We start from the raw sequence: 18,684 nt of genomic DNA on the forward strand, positions 1-18,684 counted from the left end.
TTTTGAAAGTCTCGATCATATCCCCTCAACAGTCTCCTTTTCTCAAGGGAGAACAATCCCAGTCTCTTAAGTCGTTCCTCGTATTCCAAGTTCTCCATACCTTTTATTAGCTTCGTTGCTCATCTCTACACCCTCTCCAGCAGTTTTATATCCTTTAGGTTGGGAGACCAATGTTGGGCACAGTATTCTAAGTGTGTGTGGTCTGACCATTGCTCTATAAAGCGGCATTATAACTTTCTCCGATCTACTCGTGATTCTTTTCTTTATCATGCCTAACATTCTATTTGCTTTCTTTGCCGCTGCCGCGCAGTGTGCCAACGGTTTCAGGGTCCTATCTATCAGTACACCCAGGTCCTTTTCTTGTTCGCTCTTACCCAGAGTTGCACCTGACATTCTATACTCGTGTTCCTTGTTCTTTCTGCTTAAATGCATTACTTTGCACTTTTCCACATTAAACTTCAGCTGCTATTTCTCCACCCATTTCTCAAACTGACACAGTCACTCTGGAGTTCCTCGCTATCCTTCTGCGATCTGATTGCCCTGCATAGCTTTGTCTCGTCTGCAAACTTGATGATCTCACTGGATGTTCCTTCTTCTAGGTCATTGATGAAAATATTAAATAAGATGGGCCCAAATACCGAGCCCTGGGGCACACCGCTAGTCACTTTCTCCCAGTCTGAGAACTTCCCATTTATGCCCACTCTCTACTTTCTGTTCTCCAGCCATTTGCCTATCCATCTTAGTATATCTCCCTCTATTCCATGGCTTTGTAGTTTCCTGAGAAGTCTTTCATGTGGAACCTTGTTGGACGCTTTCTGGAAGTCCAAATATATTATGTCCACCGGTTCTCCACTATCAGTTTGTTCATGGTCTCAAAAAATTGAAGTAAATTTGTCAAACATGATTTCCCTTTCCTGAAGCCATGTTGACTGGCTCTCATCAGGTCGTGTGTATCCAAGTGCCAGACTATGCTATCTTTAATCAGTGCTTCAACCATCTTTTCAGGGACAGACGTAAGACTCGCAGGTCTGTAGTTGCCCGGTTCTCCTCTTGATCCTTTTTTGAAAATTGGCGTGACGTTCGCTATCTTCCAATCGTCCAGTATCTGTCCAGTTCTAATTGACAGGTTGGCAAGTTTTTGCAAAAGCTCTCCGATTTCAACCTTCAGTTCTTTTAAGACTCTCAGGTGAATTCCTTCAGGTCCAGGGGATTTGTTGCTTTTAAGATTGTCGATCTGGTAGTATATCTGATCCAAGTCCACTTCTACTGTGGTGAGGCTGCTTCTGGTATTGTTGTGGTATCCTCCTTTGTAAAGACAGACGCAAAGAAGGAATTTAATCTGTCTGCAATTTGTTTGTCTTCCTTGATGTACCCTTTTCTTCCCTGGTCATCCAGCGGTCCCACTGCCTGTTTTGCAGGTTTTTTTTCCTTTTACGTATCTAAAGAGGGGCTTGAAATTTTTGGCCTCTTGCGCTATTTTCTCCTCATAATCCTTTTTGGCATCCCTCGCTGCCTTGTGACATTTCTTCTGATCATCTTTGTGTTTGTTCCAAGCTTTGGTTGTTTTTGTGCGTTTCCATTTTTTTAAATGAGTCCTTCTTTTCTTTTATGGCTTCCTTCACCTCTCTAGTAAGCCATGCCGGTTCTCCTTTGCCTTTAGTTTTCCTTTCTTTGGAAATCCACGGAATGTAACCATTTTGTGCTTCCGTGATAGCATTTTTCAGTAGGGACCATGCCTGATCTACCATTTTAACTTTGTCCATCCTTTTCTTGAGCCGTTGTTTCACCATGGCTCTCATGTTATCATATCTTCCCTTTTTAAAGTTTAAGGTCGTGGTTAAGGTTTTGGTACGTTTCCCTTTCCCGATGTCAAGTTTAAAGTTGATCATGTTGTGATTGCTCGTCTCCAGCGGGACCGTGACTTCTACTTCTTTTGTCGGTCCCGTAATGCCATTTAGGACCAAGTCTAAGGTGGCGTTTTCTCTCGTCGGCACTCCCACCATTTGTTCCAGGAAGTAGTCCCTTAACGCTTCCAGGAACTTGGCCTTCTTGCCGCAGTTCGAAGTTCCCAGGTTCCAGTTTATCCCCGGGAAATTGAAGTCTCCCATGATTATTACTTTATCTGTCTTACATTCTTGTTTAATTTCCTCTATCATTTCTGAGTCTGTCTCCTCCATCTGTTCTGGGATCGATAGTAAAGGCCAATTTTTGTGTCTGCACCATTGTGTCTAGGAATCTTGATCCAGAGGGACTCCAGCTTCTCTGTCCTTTCCATCGTAGTGTCTCTAACGGTTTCTACTCCATCCTGAACATATAGGGCAATACCTCCACCTTTCTGCCCTACTCTATCTCTTCTGTATAGTTTGTATCCTTGTAGTACTGTGTCCCATTTGTTTTCATAATTCTACCATGTTTATGTTATGCCAATGATTTCCAGTTCATCGTGTCTTGCTATTGTCTCTAATTCTCCCATTTTGTTTCTCAGACTTCTAGCATTCGTATACATACATTTGAGTTCCCTTTGTGTTACCTTCTTGGACTTTCTAAGCTTAGCAGTCTCTACTGTTTCTTTCACGGTATCCTTTTCTGCTCCTGCGTTGTCTTCCTTATTTGCATTGTGGTCGTCCCCTCCCGTGTCTGAGTAGTTGTCCTTAGTTCCTTCTTCGGGGCATCCTGTCGACCGGGCCAACGACTGGTGGTCGACTGTTGGCTTTCCCCTGTCCTTTAGTTTAAAGCCTTCTCGATGGCCCTCTTCATGTTGCCTGCCAATACTCTTGCTCCTTCCTTGTTGAGGTGTAGTCCGTCCTTTCTGTAGTACTTGCTTTTTCCCCAGAACGCCGTCCAGTTGCACACGAAGTCAAAGCCTTCCTCTTCACACCATCGTCTCATCCAGGCGTTGATCGCTTGCAATTCCCCTTGTCTCTTTCCATCCGCTCTTGGTACTGGGAGGATCTCGGAGAAAGCCACCTTCACCTCCCTGATCTTCAGTTTTCTTCCGAGTGAGCGGAGCTGGCCCTTCATCTCTTCCCTGTCATACTTCCGTCCGCTCACATCGTTGGTTCCCACGTGGATAAGCACAGCAGTATCCTCTCCCCCTGCGCTGTCTATGATCCTGGAGATCCTGTTAGCCACACCCTTCACTCTTGCTCCAGGCAGGCAGCTGACGATTCTATCCTCTCTACCTCCTGCGGTGTGGCTGTCCACATGATGTATAATGGAGATCCCCATCTTCTTTATTCGGAGGTTCTTTGGGGGTCGTAAATCCACGTCCATGGTGTAGGGCCAATCTTCTTCCTCCTTCAATATGCTTGAAGTTGTTTTCAGCTCTTTGTGTTGGGGGACATCTTCATGCGTTCTCTCTCTTTCTTCTGGTGTGCGGTCGTCCCCTATCTCAGCTTCAGTCTCTTCTAAATTTGTAGGGGTGTCTTCTCTCCTCTCGTCCATGCCATCTTCCTGGGTTGCTCAGGTACAGTTCTCCAGCCCTGGGATCTCCACATGTTGCTGGTGAGCTTCCTCGATGAATCTTTTTAGCTCCTTGACCTCTTTGTTTGCACTGAACTCCACTAGAAACTTCTCCTGTTCGCGGATTCTATCTTCAAATGTGAGGAGTTCTTTTAGTTCCATCACTGTCTCCTCTAGTAGCCGGACTTGCCATTTCAAGCTATTCAGCTCCATGCACCGATTGCAAATGTATGCCCGAATCCCCGAAGGGAGGTAGTCATACATATTGCAGCCGGTACAGAAGACTGGAAAGCACATCTTCTGACTTCCTTCGTGCGCAGGCTATTGGGCATCCATAGGAGACTTGGCAAAGTCTCGCAGGGTGCCAGCTGCGTCTTCTCGCCTCCACCCATTCCTGAGTACGTCTGTTGGTCGGGCACAGGTCTGACTGTCAGCCTGAAGATCTGCGTCAAAGAGGCATTCCCAAAATGAGGCATTGATTCTCTGATTCCAGCTACTGTAAGAGAGCTGAGGCAGGCTGTAGAACATTTCCAGCACAGGTTACAGTGAATAAAGGCTGTCGCAGCCTGGGAGGTGAATTGGAGGAAGTTTGAATGTTGAAGTTTTGAAGGTTTTTCATGTCCCCCTATGTTCCCCCAACTGAAAAATCCTAAAATCGCTGTTTTTGAACTTTGCCATATGTGAAAAATATTGTGATTTTGGTGCAAATTTCTCAACAGTGGCCATCTTGGATTTTTAGCAATCTTTTTTCCAAAAGCTCCCTGCTTCGAAACTGCAGTTTTTGCCTCAAAACTTGTTGGGATGGAGTCCTTGGGATCTCCTAATGTGAATTCTTGCCACAATTTCTAAAATTTACCGCCTCAAGAGCGTCCTCGTACCATGTTACAGCTGGGAGAGGTGGATACACCTGCTCCCATAATTAAGCAGGTGACAAAATGCCTGGCTAGCCCATTGGGGTGGCCTTCTTTATTTTCAGGGCTTGGCATGGCTGCTAGTTCCGTGCATCTGGCTGTGGACCCTTAAGTCATCAAAGGGTGACTATGCCTCGGGAGCCGGAGGCTTTTTCAGAATTTATGAAACATTTGTGGAATGATTTTCAAAGTCAGCATTCTTCCCTGTGCAGTCCCGCTCTGACGGTTTGGTTTGTGGACGCTCCCGCAGGTCAGCTGGACAAAGCACTCAAGGTTCAAGCCACTATTCAGTGCTTGCTGGATATTTACGTTATAGAGCCAGTACTGCCCAACATATCAGGCTCAGGCAGATACTCCATTTACTTTATCATGCCAAAGAAAGGCTCAGAAGATTGGCGATCTATTCTGGATCTTCAGCACATGAATGCTGCTCTCAAGATTCCAAATGGAGACTGTACATTCAGTTATTGCAGCAGAGGCCCCAGGAGAGTTTCTTGCCTCTCTGGATCTTAGAGGTGTACTTGCACATTCCCATTTTTCCGGCTCACCGCAAATTTGTGCGGTTTCATGTTCTGGAACACCATTATCATTTCTTGGCACTGCCCTTTGGGCTGGTGACAGTGCCCTGGACCTTCACCAAGGTGTTGGTGGTAGTGGTGGCTTACCTGCGCAAGATGGGTCTCCAGGTTTACCCTTACTTGGATGACTGGCTTATCAGAGCTCCCTTGTTGGCCGAGGGATGACACATGATGGATTGTCAACTTCAGGATGAGCCATCTGATGCCCACACAATCGCTGGAATATCTAGGAGTTCTTTTCGACACAGCGGTGGGCTGCATCTATCTGCCAGAAGCAGGCAGTTAGAAACTATGCTCAGATTTCTTCCTTTCTGGAGCGGCCAGCTCCTTTGGCATGGGACTATCTTCAAGTTCTGTGATCCACGGTTGCCACACGAATGTGGTTCCTTGGGTGAGGGCGCACATGCATCCTCTTCAGCATGCTGGGCTCTACACAGGGATGCCTTGCAGCCCCGTCTACCGTGGACTCTGGAAACCAGAGCAAGCATGACCTGGTGGCTTTTCCCGCAATCACTCCACAGGGGTGTACATTGCCTTCTGCATATTCGTGGTGATGATGGATGCCATGCTTCAGGGCTGGGAAGCACATTGCAATTGTCCTGTTCAGAGGTGTTGGACGCTTTATCAGCGAAAGTGGTCAGAAAACTAGTTGGTGCTCAGAGCCATTCATCTGGCTCTGATGAGATTGCAGAAGACTCTGGAGAGCTAAACAGTCAGGGTCTTCTCAGACAATGCAATGGCAGTAGCGTATGTCAATTGCCACGGAGATACCAAGAGCACTCCTCTAGTTCAGGAAGCCTGCCTTCTTTTTCTTTGGGCGGATTGTCATCTCCTAGCACTGACGGCAGCGCATATGGTGGGAGTAGACAACGTGCAAGCAGACTTCCTCAGCAGACACTCTGGATCTGGGCAAGTGGGTCCTGTCCCCAGAGGTTTTACAAGTGATAGTGGGGTGCTTGGAGCAGCCCTGCTCCAACCTCATGGCAAGAAACAATCGCTTCTTTAGTCAAAGATCCGAGCCCAGACGCGAGAGGCTTGATTTCGCTGGTGCAGCCGTGGCCTCAGGAGATTCTGCTGTATGTCTTTCCTCCTTGGCCGATCGATCCGGTCATTCAGAGGATCACGGCTCATCCAGACTGCATCATTCAGGTGGTTCCAGATTGGCTTCGCAGACCATGGTATGCAGATCTGATGAGGCTACGCAAAGGTCGCAAACTTCAACAGAGCGCCTATTTGGACCTTCTCACACAGGGTCCGGTATCCATGGAGAATCTGGGTCACTTTGCTCTTACAGCGTGGCTCTTGAGCGTGCAGTCATAGAGCACAAAGGATATTCTGCTATGGTTGTTGATACTCTTCTGAAGGCCTTCCAACATTGGTGTGCCCAGGACCAGGTGGACTCTTATTCAGCTCTGATCTCGTTGATTCTCACATTTCTTCATGCTGATATGGATAAAGGCCTCACTGTGGCTTCTTTTGGGGTCCAAGTGGCCGGGCTCTCCTGTTTTAGATCAAGGGAGTTTCAGTCTTCCTTGGCCTCTCATCCTGATGTTGCTAGATTCTTGAAGGGGGTCACTTTGTGTCTGACTGCTGGTTAAGCATCCTTTCCCTTCCTGGGACCTTAACATGATGGTGTCTAGCCTTACCAAGGCTCCTTTTGAGCCCCTTTGAGATGCTTCCCTCTTGGACTTGACACTCAAAATCGTTTTTCTGGTCACCATTATTATCCCAGGACAAGCAGGCAGGTATTCTCACATATGGGTGACGTCATTGACGGAGCCCGGATGCAGAAGCCTCACAAGCAGACTTGCTTGAAGAAACTCAAAGTTTTGAGTTGTCCGCACCGTACATGCGCAACTGCCTTCCCGCCAAGCGCAGGGCGCATCTTCTCAGTTCTCAGTTTTCCTCGGAGCCGAGAAGTCCGTCTTTGACTCTCTGCGTTTAACTTCGTTTCTTTGTGCCTTCTCTCAACCATGGTTTGTGTTTTTTATCTCACGAATCGCTGTTTTTAGTTTATTTCTTTTAAATTTGTTTAAAAAAAAAAATATTTTTTCTTCTTCGGTTCGTTTTCCGGGACAAGCCACTCGGCCGCAGCCCGAGGGCTTCGATTTTGCGGCGGCTATTTTTCCTTCTATGTCCCAGCCTGTCACGGGCTTCAAGAGGTGTAGCAAGTGTCAGCGTGCGATCTCTCTTACGGACCCTCACGGACGCTGCCTCAAGTGCCTTGGGCCGAAACATCATCCTAGGTTGTGCCTGCCTTGCCAAACACTTCAGCCTCGTGCTTTTAAGCGTCGTTACATTTTGGTGGACAAGCTCTTCGAGATGAAGTCTTATACGGATCTCTCGACTTCGAAGGCATCTTCGGTCTCGACTCCCACCGAGGCTCCTTCTGCGCCTACTGCTTCCACCTCGAGCCTCATCAGACCTTCGTCATTTGCAGCGGCTCTTGCTTCGACGTCATCTGCTGTATCTTCCCCTGTTTCCTTAGGTCAGATAGCTCAGCAGTCAGTTCCGCCGGTGGTGATTAAAGTGGCTAAGTGGCTAAGACTCCCAGGTCAAAGCACACTCACACTACCTCGAAGGAACCTCCAGCCAAAGCAGATGGTCCGGTTTCAGACGCGGATCCATCCTTGCCGGCTTCTTTCCAGACCATGTTAGAGAAGCAGTTTATTCAGTTCCTTACTAATATGGGACCCAAACTGCTTCCTCTTATCCAGCCTGGGCATTCAGCAGACTCCCGCTAGGTTGAGCCACTTCCTTTGCATCAGTCTGAGCTTACACACTCTTTGCAGGGAGCAGAGTCTCTGTGAGTTCTGGTTTGGTATCCAAGCACGTGAAGCAAGGAGCAGATTCTTTGCGAGTGCCTCGACAGGAATCCTCACACTCTATACAAGGAGCAGAGTCTTTGGGAGTGCATCAAGGTTCCTCCATCAAGCCTCTGGAGCTTCGATCTACAGCCTCCAGTCCTATCCATTCTTTGATAGCTACGGCTGCTTCCGTCTCCGAGGCGAAGTCTCCTCGATCCTCGAGATCTGCGTCCAGACACAGTTCTCACCGACATTGAGGCCTTCATCGAGGCATCCTTCCAGATATAGTTCTTCTTCTCACGACAGACCATCTTCCTCGAAGCCTCGATCTACTCCAACCTCGACCAGACCACCGACTCCTCGCTCGAGGTCTCTGATGCCGGACCTTGAGGATGTCCCGGTCTCAATTGCCTCGTCCAAGTCACCGGGTTACTTTGATGCCTTTTTCCCTGCCGAAGCGTCATCTTCGACACAGGCTGCCTCGACGTCCTCGAGTCCTTTTTTAGGCAAAGCATTGGCAGATCAGCTATCTTTCTCGTCTTTCCTGTGACAGATGGCTGTAGACTTGGATATTCAATTTGATACTGGCTCCAAATTTTCTAAGGAGTATCTTGAAGTCATGCATCTTCCTCAACCTCTGGCAGAGTCTCTTAAGCTTCCACTTCATAAGCTTTTGAATCAGACTTTTGGTCGTTGCATGGAAACACCTTTTTCTATACCGGCTGTTCCAGGAAAATTGGACTCTAGATATAAGACTGTGTATCGCAAAGGGTTTGACAACTCTCAGTTATCTCAACAATCCCTGCTCGTCGAGTCCTCCTTGAAAAGGTCCCATCCTTCCAAGGTTTACGCCACCGTCCCTCCTGGAAGAGAAGGGAAAACTATGGACAAATTCGGACGTTGCATCTACCAGAATGCTATGATGTCCTCTAAAGTCCTCAACTATAATTTTCAATTCATCACTTACTTTGAATTCCTGATTTCTCTTCTACCAAAGTTTTTGAATTATTTGGATACCCAAATGCATTTTGAGTTTCAGGAAGTCATTTGCTTCTTTATCTCAATTACGTCTGCATCTCCTCCAATCATCTAATGATGCCTTCGAGTTATCTGCCCGAGCGGCTGCTTGCTCTGTAGCTATGCATCGTCTTGCTTGGCTTCGTACCATTGACATGGACTCTAACCTTCAAGATCGCTTGGCTAACATTCCTTGTGAAGGCAACGACCTCTTTGATGAATCCATCGAGGCAGCCACCAAGAAATTGACCATGAAAAATCATTTGCTTCTATAGTCAGACCTAAGCCAAAGCCAGCTCCTGCCAAGCCTGCACGCCCTGCTCTTATCTATCAAAAGTGTTTTGCTCCAAAGCCGACTCCTTATACTCGCCCTCCTCTGAAAAAACAGCAACCTCAGAAGCAACAGAAACCCCAACCTTCTGCTGCACCTAAGGCTTCTCAGCCTTTTTGACTGTTTATTTCAGAGCATAACCTTCACCGTTCTGTCTCTGTCTCCTTTTCCCCCTATAGGAGGTTGTCTCCATCATTTTTACAACCGATGGACGATAACTATATCCGACCTCTGGGTACTTATCATCATCAGAGAAGGATACTCTCTTCATTTCACTCAGGTTCCACCAGAGCTTCCTCCAAGAGAGTATCCTTCCAATCCATCCCAGACCGCCCTTCTTCTTCAGGAAGCTCAAGCTCTGTTTTCTCTCCATGCCATCGAACCAGTTCCCTTGGAACAGCAGAACAGGGGGTTTTACTCCCGTTACTTCCTTGTTCCGAAGAAGATGGGCGATCTGTGGCCCATTCTGGATCTCAGGGCTCTCAACAAATTTTTAGTCAAAGAAAAGTTTTGAATGTTGTCCCTGGCATCTCTTTATCCCCTTCTCGAGCAGAACGACTGGTTATGCTCTATGGATCTCAAGGAGGCCTACACTCATATCCCCATTCATCCGGCCTCCCGTCAATACCTCAGATTTCGGGTGGGGAATCTGCATTATCAATACAGAGTACTACCCTTTGGCCTGGCCTCGTCTCCCAGAGTGTTCACCAAGTGCCTGGTAGTGGTAGCGGCAGCTCTCCGAAACCATGGTCTTCAGGTATTTCCCTACCTCGACAACTGGCTCATCAAAGATTCAATATCTCAAGTGGTTATTGTAACGACCCAACGGACTACCTGGTTCCTACAAAGTTTGGGATTTGAAATCAACTTTCCCAAGTCTCAACTTCAGCCCTCTCAGAATCTACAATTCATTGGAGCTGTTCTGGACACTGTCCAACTCGGAGCATTCCTTCCACAACAACGTCTAGAAGCTCTTCTTCAACTCTGTCATACAGTGGCTTCCCGCACTTCCATCTCAGCGAGACACATGATGGTACTTCTGGGTCACATGGCCTCCACAGTACCTCCACATGGCCTCCAGACTTCACCTCAGAATTCCTCAGTGGATCCTGGCATCTCAATGGACGCAAGTTTGCGACCCTCCTTCTCGACACATTTCAGTCACTCCTTCCTTGAAGATGTCTCTCCGTTGGTGGATGCTCTCTTCCACTCTTTCCAGAGGCTTGCTTTTTCAAATGCCCCTTCATCAGAAGGTCCTCACGACAGACTCTTCGACCTACGCTTGGGGCGCTCATCTCGATGGTCTCCGTACTCAAGGCCACTGGACCAGTATGGATCATCAGTGTGACATCAATCTGTTGGAACTCAGAGCGATTTTCAAGGCTCTCAACGCTTTTCAACATCTTCGCGACCAGGTAGTCCTCATCCGGACGGACAACAAATCGCCATGTATTATGTCAACAAACAAGGAGGGATAGGATCTGCCTCCCTTTGTCAAGAAGCTCTGAAGGTTTGGGGCTGGGCAATCCGCCGCAGCATCTTTCTCAAAGATGTCTACATTCAAGGGGTGAAGAATTGCTTGGCGGACAACTTGAGTCATCTTCTGCAACCTCACGAATGGACTCTCCATTCCTTGCCCCTTCATCACATTTTTTCACACATTGACCTCTTTGTGGCTCCCCACAACTTCAAACTGCCTCAGTTTTGCTCCAGTTTTGCCTCGAGGCAGATGCTTTTCTTCTGGAATGGACGAATCTCTTCCTCTACGCATTCCCTCTATTTCCTCTCATTCTCAAGACTCTGGTCAAGTTGAAGAGCGATCATGCCACCATGATTCTAATCGCTCCTCGGTGGCAATGTCAACCTTGGTACTCCCTTCTACTTCAATTCAGCAGCAGGGAGCCATAGCTTCTACCTGTTTTTCCTTCTCTGCTTCATCCCAACCTGCATTCTCTACACCTGACAGCTTGGTACCTTTCAACGTAACTCCTCTTCAGTTTTCTCAATCTGTAAGAGATGTTTTAGAAGCTTCTAGGAATCCTATCACTAGACAATGCTATCACCAAAAGTGGACTAGATTTTCTACATGGTGTTTTTCTCATCATAAGGAGCCTCAGCATTCCTTCTTATCTTCTGTTTTGGACTACCTGTTGCACTTATCCAATTCTGGCCTCAAGTCTACATCTATCCAAGTCCATCTCAGTGCAATTGTGGCTTTCCATCAGCCTATTGAAGGGAAACCCCTCTCTGCTCATCCAGTGGTTTCCAAATTCATGAAAGGACTCTTCAATGTTAAACTTCCTCTCAGCCTCCTGTGGTTTGGGACCTCAATGTTGTCCTTACTCAACTCATGAAGCCTCCATTTGAACCAATTGATAAGGCTCATCTGAAGTATCTCACTTGGAAAGAGGTGTTTCTCATAGCCCTCACTTCTGCTCGAAGAGTCAGTGAACTGCAAGCTTTAGTTACTGACCCACCATTCACTGTATTTCATCATGACAAGGTGGTTCTTTGTACTCATCCTAAATTACTACCTAAAGTGGTCTCGGAATTTCATCTCAACCAATCCATCGTACTTCCAGTGTTTTTTCCAAAGCCTCATTCTCATCCTGGAGAATCAGCTCTTCATACTCTGGACTGTAAACGTGCTTTGGCCTTCTACTTGGAACGCACCAAACCACACAGAACTGCTCCTCAACTTTTTGTTTCCTTCGATCCAAATAAGTTGGGCCATCCTATTTCTAAGTGTACCATCTCCAACTGGATGGCGGCTTGTATCTCTTTCTGCTATGCCCAGGTTGGATTACCCCTTCACAGTAAAGTCACAGCCCATAAAGTCAGAGCAATGGCAGCTTCAGTAGCTTTCCTCAGATCTACACCTATTGAGGAAATTTGTAGAGCTGCTACTTGGTCCTCGGTTCATACCTTCACTTCTCACTATTGTCTGGATACTTTCTCCAGATGGGATGGACAGTTTGGCCAAACAGTATTTCAACATTTATTCTCCTAAATTGCCAACACTCCCACCATCCCATTCTGGTTAGCTTGGAGGTCACCCATATGTGAGAATACCTGCCTGCTTGTCCAGGGATAAAGCACAGTTACTTACCGTAAAAGGTGTTATCCAGGGACAGCAGGCAGCTATTCTCACAACCCACCCACCTCCCCGGGTTGGCTTCTCTGCTAGCTATCTGAACTGAGGAGACGTATCCTGCGCTGGGCAGGAAGGCTCTCGCGCATGCGCGATGTGGGCGACTCAAAACTTCGAGTTTTTTCAAGCAAGTCTGCTTGTGAGGCGTCCGCATCCGGGCTCCGTCGATGACATCACCCATATGTTAGAATAGCTGTCTGCTGTCCATATAACTGTGCTTTTTGTCATGTTGCGTATCAGAACTGCAGGCTTTATCTTGCAGGGACCCTTTCCTCCGTTTTTTGGAAGAAAGAGGTTTCCCTTCGGACCAAGTTTCCAAGTTTATTAATTTTTGTTATACCGTCCATCACGGGTATCTAGATGGTTTATAATAATGAAAAACCAAAATAAAGAAACTTAATTTAAAAATATTGAGTATGGAGAAGACAGACTTAGACGTACAGGAGACAAGTGGAGAAGTGGGAGAAGGGAAGAAAGTTACAATAAAATTTAAGAGGAAAGTTAGGGGGATGGTAAACACAAAAAGAGAGGGGCGGCTCTTCTAGTTTTGTATTATTCAGTAGGAAGGAGTTAATCCATATCGAAAGCGTCGTGGAATAGGATGGTTTTAAGTTTGGATTTGACGGTTCCTTCCTTCCTACCTTCTGAAGGTTGTTTCAGCTTTTCATGTCAATCAGGAAGTATGTTTGCCTGCCTTTCAACTGACAGGTTCCAGGACACAGGACCACCTGTTGAAGAAACTGGATATGCGCAGAGTTCTTCTGCATTATTTGGAGGTCACCAATGAGTTTCCTCTCTCTGACCATCTGTTTGTGCTGACTCATTCAGTCATCAGCCTACATTCTTTTGAGGAAACAGTCTCATGTTTCCGATAAGGCACATTTTACCAGGAGTGTGGCTTCTTCATGGGCAGAAGCTAGATCTGTCTCTCCTACAGTGTGGACAGAGTGGCAAGACAGGTCTGTGCCTTTGGGTCCTTGGTCTTAAGGGTTGTTGCAGCAAGCCCGTCCTCACTTTTTGGGGGACTGGTTTTGTATGTCCCTACTGTCTAGAATATCTCGCCTATTGCATTGGAAAAAGAGATTATGTACTTAGCCTGGTAAGCTCTTTTCCAGTAGATAGGTGAGACATTCCAGACTCCCTTACTGTCCTTCCTGCCCCTGCTTACAATTTTCAGTTTGTTTATGCTTCTCCAAGCTGATTCTTGGATGTCTGTCAGCCCTTGGGGGCTGGTAAGAATTGTATATATGTTTCAAGTTATTGGGGAGTAGTTTCTGAGCTCCTTTGAAGCCAGTGTTGGCAGTTAATGGTACTGTTTAGTTACTTTTGAACAGAACAATTTGTTTAGGCCTGTTGCTACAGGTGCCTCTACTTCATGTGTACTAGGTGGCTCTACGTTCTTGGGTACTGACTGAAGGTGGAGCTAGAAAGCCCAATGAAGTATAACAGAGGCAGCGTAAAAAATCCGGAGTGGATTCCTTCTACAGCAGCACACGGTTATGGGGCAATAACCCTACTGTCTAGTATAGGGGTGGGCAACTCTGACTCTCGGCTGGAATCCAGTTGGGTTTTCAGGATTTCCCCAATGAATATGCATGAGATCTATTTGTATTCACTGCTTTCAATGCATATTCATTGGGGAAATCCTGAAAACTCGACTGGATTCCAGCCCTCGAGGACCGGAGTTGCCCACCCCTGGTCTAGAATGTCTCAACTATCTACTGGAAAAGAGTTTACCAGGGTAAGTACATAATCTCTTTTCCTTGTAAATCCACTTTCTGTTCCTGGAACCTGCCGTTTGAGTTGCTGAGTTGCCTATTGTCTGCTTCAATAAGTACTGATAAGTTGGACTTCTGATTCTTTGACCAGCCTTTCTGATTTACATCTGAGTATATTGTGCACTTTGCCCTAGGGGGTCTTTGACTAATATGCCCCACACTTTCATGCAAGCTGTGTCTCCTTTTTTGATTTTTATGGTTTATAAGATTTATACATGTTTTTGAGACTTCACGATTGTGCGGCCCCAGAAAATTTTTTTTTGCACAAACACTAACACTAGCTGATGAGCAAAAAAAAAGGTTGAGCAGGTCCCAAATTTGCAATCACTAATATAGAAGATGTATGTATCTAATAATAAACCTTCATTAAAGGGACACTTTGGAGAGGACCCCAAAAAAGCAGTAATGCTTTTCCTGAATGAGTGATCCTCCACATGTACCGCTGACAGTGGGAGCAGCCACAGGCTTTCACATCCCCACTCTGAGCAGGGATGCACGCTCCTGGTTTTCCCATTCACTTCTATTACAGCTACGGTGAGCCTCATCAGAGTGGGGATGCTGAATCAGCTGTCAGCAGCACACGTGGAGGATCGTTTAATCAGGGTAAATATTACTGCTTTTTTGGGCCTCCCACTTTGAGCTTAGGCTCCCTCAAAATGAATATCTCCCCTGCTGTAACTGGTAGGGATCCCCAAGCCTCACCAACTGATGGCCACCTCCTCCCCCTCCAACTTCCCAAGTTCTGCAGCTGGCAGCAATATTGCAGAGTGGCTGCCTTCCCTCCTCCCTGCCCCCCCTTGGCATTCATGCATACATGCATGAAAGCAGTGGCAGCTTGAGGATATTGCCATTGGCTGCAAAGCTTGGAGATTTTGGGTTGCAAGACTGGAGGAAGATGTCTTTAGTGGCAGGGCTTGGGAATCCCCACTAGCTCTAGTATTTATAAATTGCACTCAGGCAGGAAGAAACTTTGGTGCCCATCCACTCATTTTGGGCTCCAGTCCCTTCCCCAAATCAGCTATATATGACTACGCCACTGAATACAAAAATAATTGTGATGCACATATCCCAAAGCTAATATATTACAGTTAATAAATTCAAAATAAAACTTTTTTTTTTCTACCTTGTTGTCTGGATGTTTTGTTTTTCATCATCTTGGTCCCAGATTCTCTTTCTGCTTTTTGTCTGTCTTCAACTAATTCTCTTTCGAGTGTCTGCTGTCTATTTTTTTCTCCTCTTCTCTCGTTCCATTTCCTTCTTAGGCCTATCTCCAACGTATTGATTTTTTCCTTTTCAGTTTTCTTAACTTTTTCTTTTCTTTATTGCCTCTTGTCTACTCAAATCTTGCCTTCTTTCTCACCCTTCTTCTTTTTAAATGTTCAGCTACCTCTTAATTCTCTATCTTCTCTCAGTTCCTAACTCTCCCATTTCCCATCTCACTCCTTTCCCAGCCTCCTATTTCCTGCTATCTACTCCCCATTACCACTTTCTACCACTGTACTCACTGCTCTGTCACTCATCTTGTCATCTCCCTTTTGACCTCATCCACCTGGCTCACCACTTTAAGAATCCCCCTCCATCTCTCCTTTGGTCAGGTTATAATTCCCTATCCTTTTCTTTCCATCTCCTAGCATCTTCTTATCCCAGCTCTCTTCCCTCCTGTCCTCCTATGGGTCCATCTCTGCTCCTCTATCCCCATGGTCCAACATTTTGCTCTCTCTCTTTTCTGTTTTTCTTCTTCCCTCCCCCCTTGATGCTGAACAATGAAATGGAGGGGGAAAAAGAGAGATTCTGCATCTCTCTGCCATCCATCCAGAGACCTAACATTTCTCCCTCACTCCCTTCCATCCCCAAATCCAACTTCTTTCTCTTTCCAACTGCCCCCATCCCATATTTCCCCCTGCCTGCCTGCCTTCCCCGGGTCCACCATTTCTCCCTTTCTCTTCCCAACAGTTCTCCCGTCAAGTATCTCTTTCCCTCTTCCTCCACACCACCCCAGGTCCAACTTCTCTCTCATCTCCACTTCAATTTTATCATGCTGGAGATTAAACCACCGAACAAACTGTTCCAGTTCCTCCATTTTTTGTTTTCCAAATGACATACATAGAATCTTTGAAAGCCTTCCTCCAGATTTCAACCCTATTTCTCCTATCTTTATTCCATCTAGGGGTCTGAAGTGTACCAGGGAGCTGGAAAGCAGGGAATTAGGATGGAAGGGAAAGGTTTAGGATCTGAAGGAAAGTTTTCTGTATGTGTTTTGGGATCCTGGGGTATGGGCATCAGAAGTTGTTGAGCCAGGTTAAAATTAATGGAGGGAGTTTGAAATCCAGTAAAATCTCTTCTCGTTCGGTTGATAGTTTGATGAGCTGCCGCCGAGCCCTGAAGGCCTGGTGGTCTAGTGGGCTTGGGCCATGCCCCTGCCTGGTGGTTCATTCTGGGACCCCTGCCCCTGCTCTTGGTGCCTTCTATAGAAGACTGGCAAGAGGGATGCCCACGCCTCCTGTCTCGGGGCCTGTCCATTCAAAATGGCGGCATTGCCCCTGCAAGGGGTGGGGGCCTAAATACCATATGAGGAGTTTCTCCTCTTATGGTATTTAGACCCATTTTGAAGAGGTAGACTTTGTGGCAGAGGGCGTGGTCGCATCTTTTTTTTGGCCTATAGAAGGTATGCAGGGGGCATGGCCCTTGAGCTGGTGGGGGGGGGGGTTATTGGTCCACTAGACCACCAGGTTTTTGGGGCTTGGAGGGAGAAGGAACTTGGTGGCAAACTTGGTGGGAGGGGGGCTCGGAGGACTCGGTGACGCAAGCTCATCAGGAAGGAGATCGGAGGGCTCGGTGGTGGCAGGCTCGGTGGGAAGGGGATTAGAGGACTTGGCGGCGGCAGACTCAATGGGAGGAGGGATCGGAGGGGATTTTTTTGTGGGTCTAAGCTCTAGCCTTACTTTTCTGTCTGAGCCAATTTGCGCTTGGGTATTGACAGGAAAGTAAGGCTACAAAGGGTAGATTTTCAAAAGCATACCATTTGAGTAAGGCTGGCTATAGCCAGTCTAGCTTTAGAGTTACCTCTGCCTTTAATACTCAAAAGGGTAATTGGAGGCTTTTACTGATTAGAGGTAGCAGCCAACTGAGAATCCTATGCAAATATATACAAGGAGTTCATTTAGTATTAAAATAAGCACCCCTTATAATGCTCAACAGGGAACGCCCACCTCTTACTGTGCAAACATTTCTGGCAGGCTCTAGTTGTTGGTAGGTTCGGCAGGAGCATTTTTCTTAGGAGCTCTGTGCATGTTTTTCGAGTATATGATGTCCCGTGTTTTAACAGCTGCATTGTGACCATAGACCAGTGTATCTCAAACTGTGTGCCAAGGCACACTAGGGTGCTTCCTGAGATTCCAAGTATGCTGCGGCACACTGAGGAGGAAGAGAGGCGCCTGCCAGCTGACTTCCCTATGCAGTACAGCGCCAGCGCTGCCCAAATCACTGAAGGCCTGCATGTTTCCCCCTTCTCTCTGGGGTCCTCCGGCTTCTCCCCTGGCCTCCTGGTCTCACCTTTAAAGCTAATTACTGCAGCCTGCAGAGGATCACCGGTAGGTAAAATGATTTTATTTTCAATATAGTGATTGAAATGTGTCAGTTTTGAGAATTTATATCTGCTGTGTGAGCTTGGGTGGGTCTAGGGAGGTCTGTGGTTGGGGTACTCAGTTGATATTTGTTAGACTTAGGAGGTACTTAGCTTGAAGTAGTTGAGACACACTGCTGTAGGCAATCAGCTGGCGCCAGTGCCTCTCCTCTCTGGCCCTCTTCCCTGCTGGCAAACCCTACTGGTGTCTCAGGGCCCATCTGAAGGGCTTCTGCACATGCGTGGCCATCAACATGATGATGTCATGCTTATGCGTGATGTCATCATGGCGACATCCACGCACTTCTGTGTGCCTCAAGCTGTGGCCACTACCTTTAATGTGCCCCGGCTCAAGAAAGTTTGAGAGACACTGCCATAGACGCAGGACACATGCACATAAATGTGAACGACAGCTGCATCCTAATCGCATTAAAAAAATCAAATTAAAACAAACAAAAAAAAGATTTCAGAATTTGCCACAGCAAAAGATGCTTCAGTTGTGGCTGGAAGGTTTTTTTTTCCTGTTTACTGCTGCTTACTGGAGCTCCGTGAATACAGCCTTGCACTGTACTGGGCCTGTGCACAAGAGCTGTGCCTAATGCAGGTGCCAAGCACAGTTCCTTCTCCTTTCACCACCATACTCAGTGCAAATAGCATTTATGTAATTTGCTTGCTATTTGTGCTGAGCATCATCAATAAAATGAACACCCCCCCCCAAAAAAAAAAAAAAATGGTGTTTTCCACCAGGTTGCTGGAGTTCGTGCATCTGGTCCCGAGAGCTCAGACCTGCCTTTTAAAGTTTGTATGCTAAAGATGGTGCTCCTTGCTGTACATTACACAGAGTGCTCATTTTAATACTAATGAACTTCTTGTAATGCATTAGTATAGGATTCTCTGTGGCTGTTACTGCTATTGGTAAAAGCCACTGAGAACCCCCTCTTGAACATTAAAGACTGCAGTTACTCAATAGACTGGCCACAACAAGCCTTACTCAAACAGTATGCTTTTTAACATCTGACCCTAGTAA

General features: G+C 46.7%; 1 protein-coding gene across 9 annotated transcripts in view; it reads left to right on the top strand.

The window, feature by feature from the left end:
• The window catches only part of STK25 (serine/threonine kinase 25), a 407,778-nt gene that overhangs the window by 61,130 nt on the left and 327,964 nt on the right, over window positions 1-18,684 (top strand). Inside the window, exon 1 of one of the 9 annotated variants that reach the window (XM_033957948.1) lies at window positions 17,598-17,625. The exons of the other annotated variants lie outside the window; for them this stretch is intronic. The gene's annotated coding sequence lies outside the window, so the exon portion shown is untranslated. Of the gene's footprint in view, window positions 1-17,597; window positions 17,626-18,684 lie in introns of those variants that run through there. 9 annotated transcript variants of the gene reach the window in all.

Source organism: Geotrypetes seraphini, chromosome 9 (genome assembly GCF_902459505.1).
Source record: "Geotrypetes seraphini chromosome 9, aGeoSer1.1, whole genome shotgun sequence".
Classification (NCBI taxonomy): domain Eukaryota; kingdom Metazoa; phylum Chordata; class Amphibia; order Gymnophiona; family Dermophiidae; genus Geotrypetes; species Geotrypetes seraphini.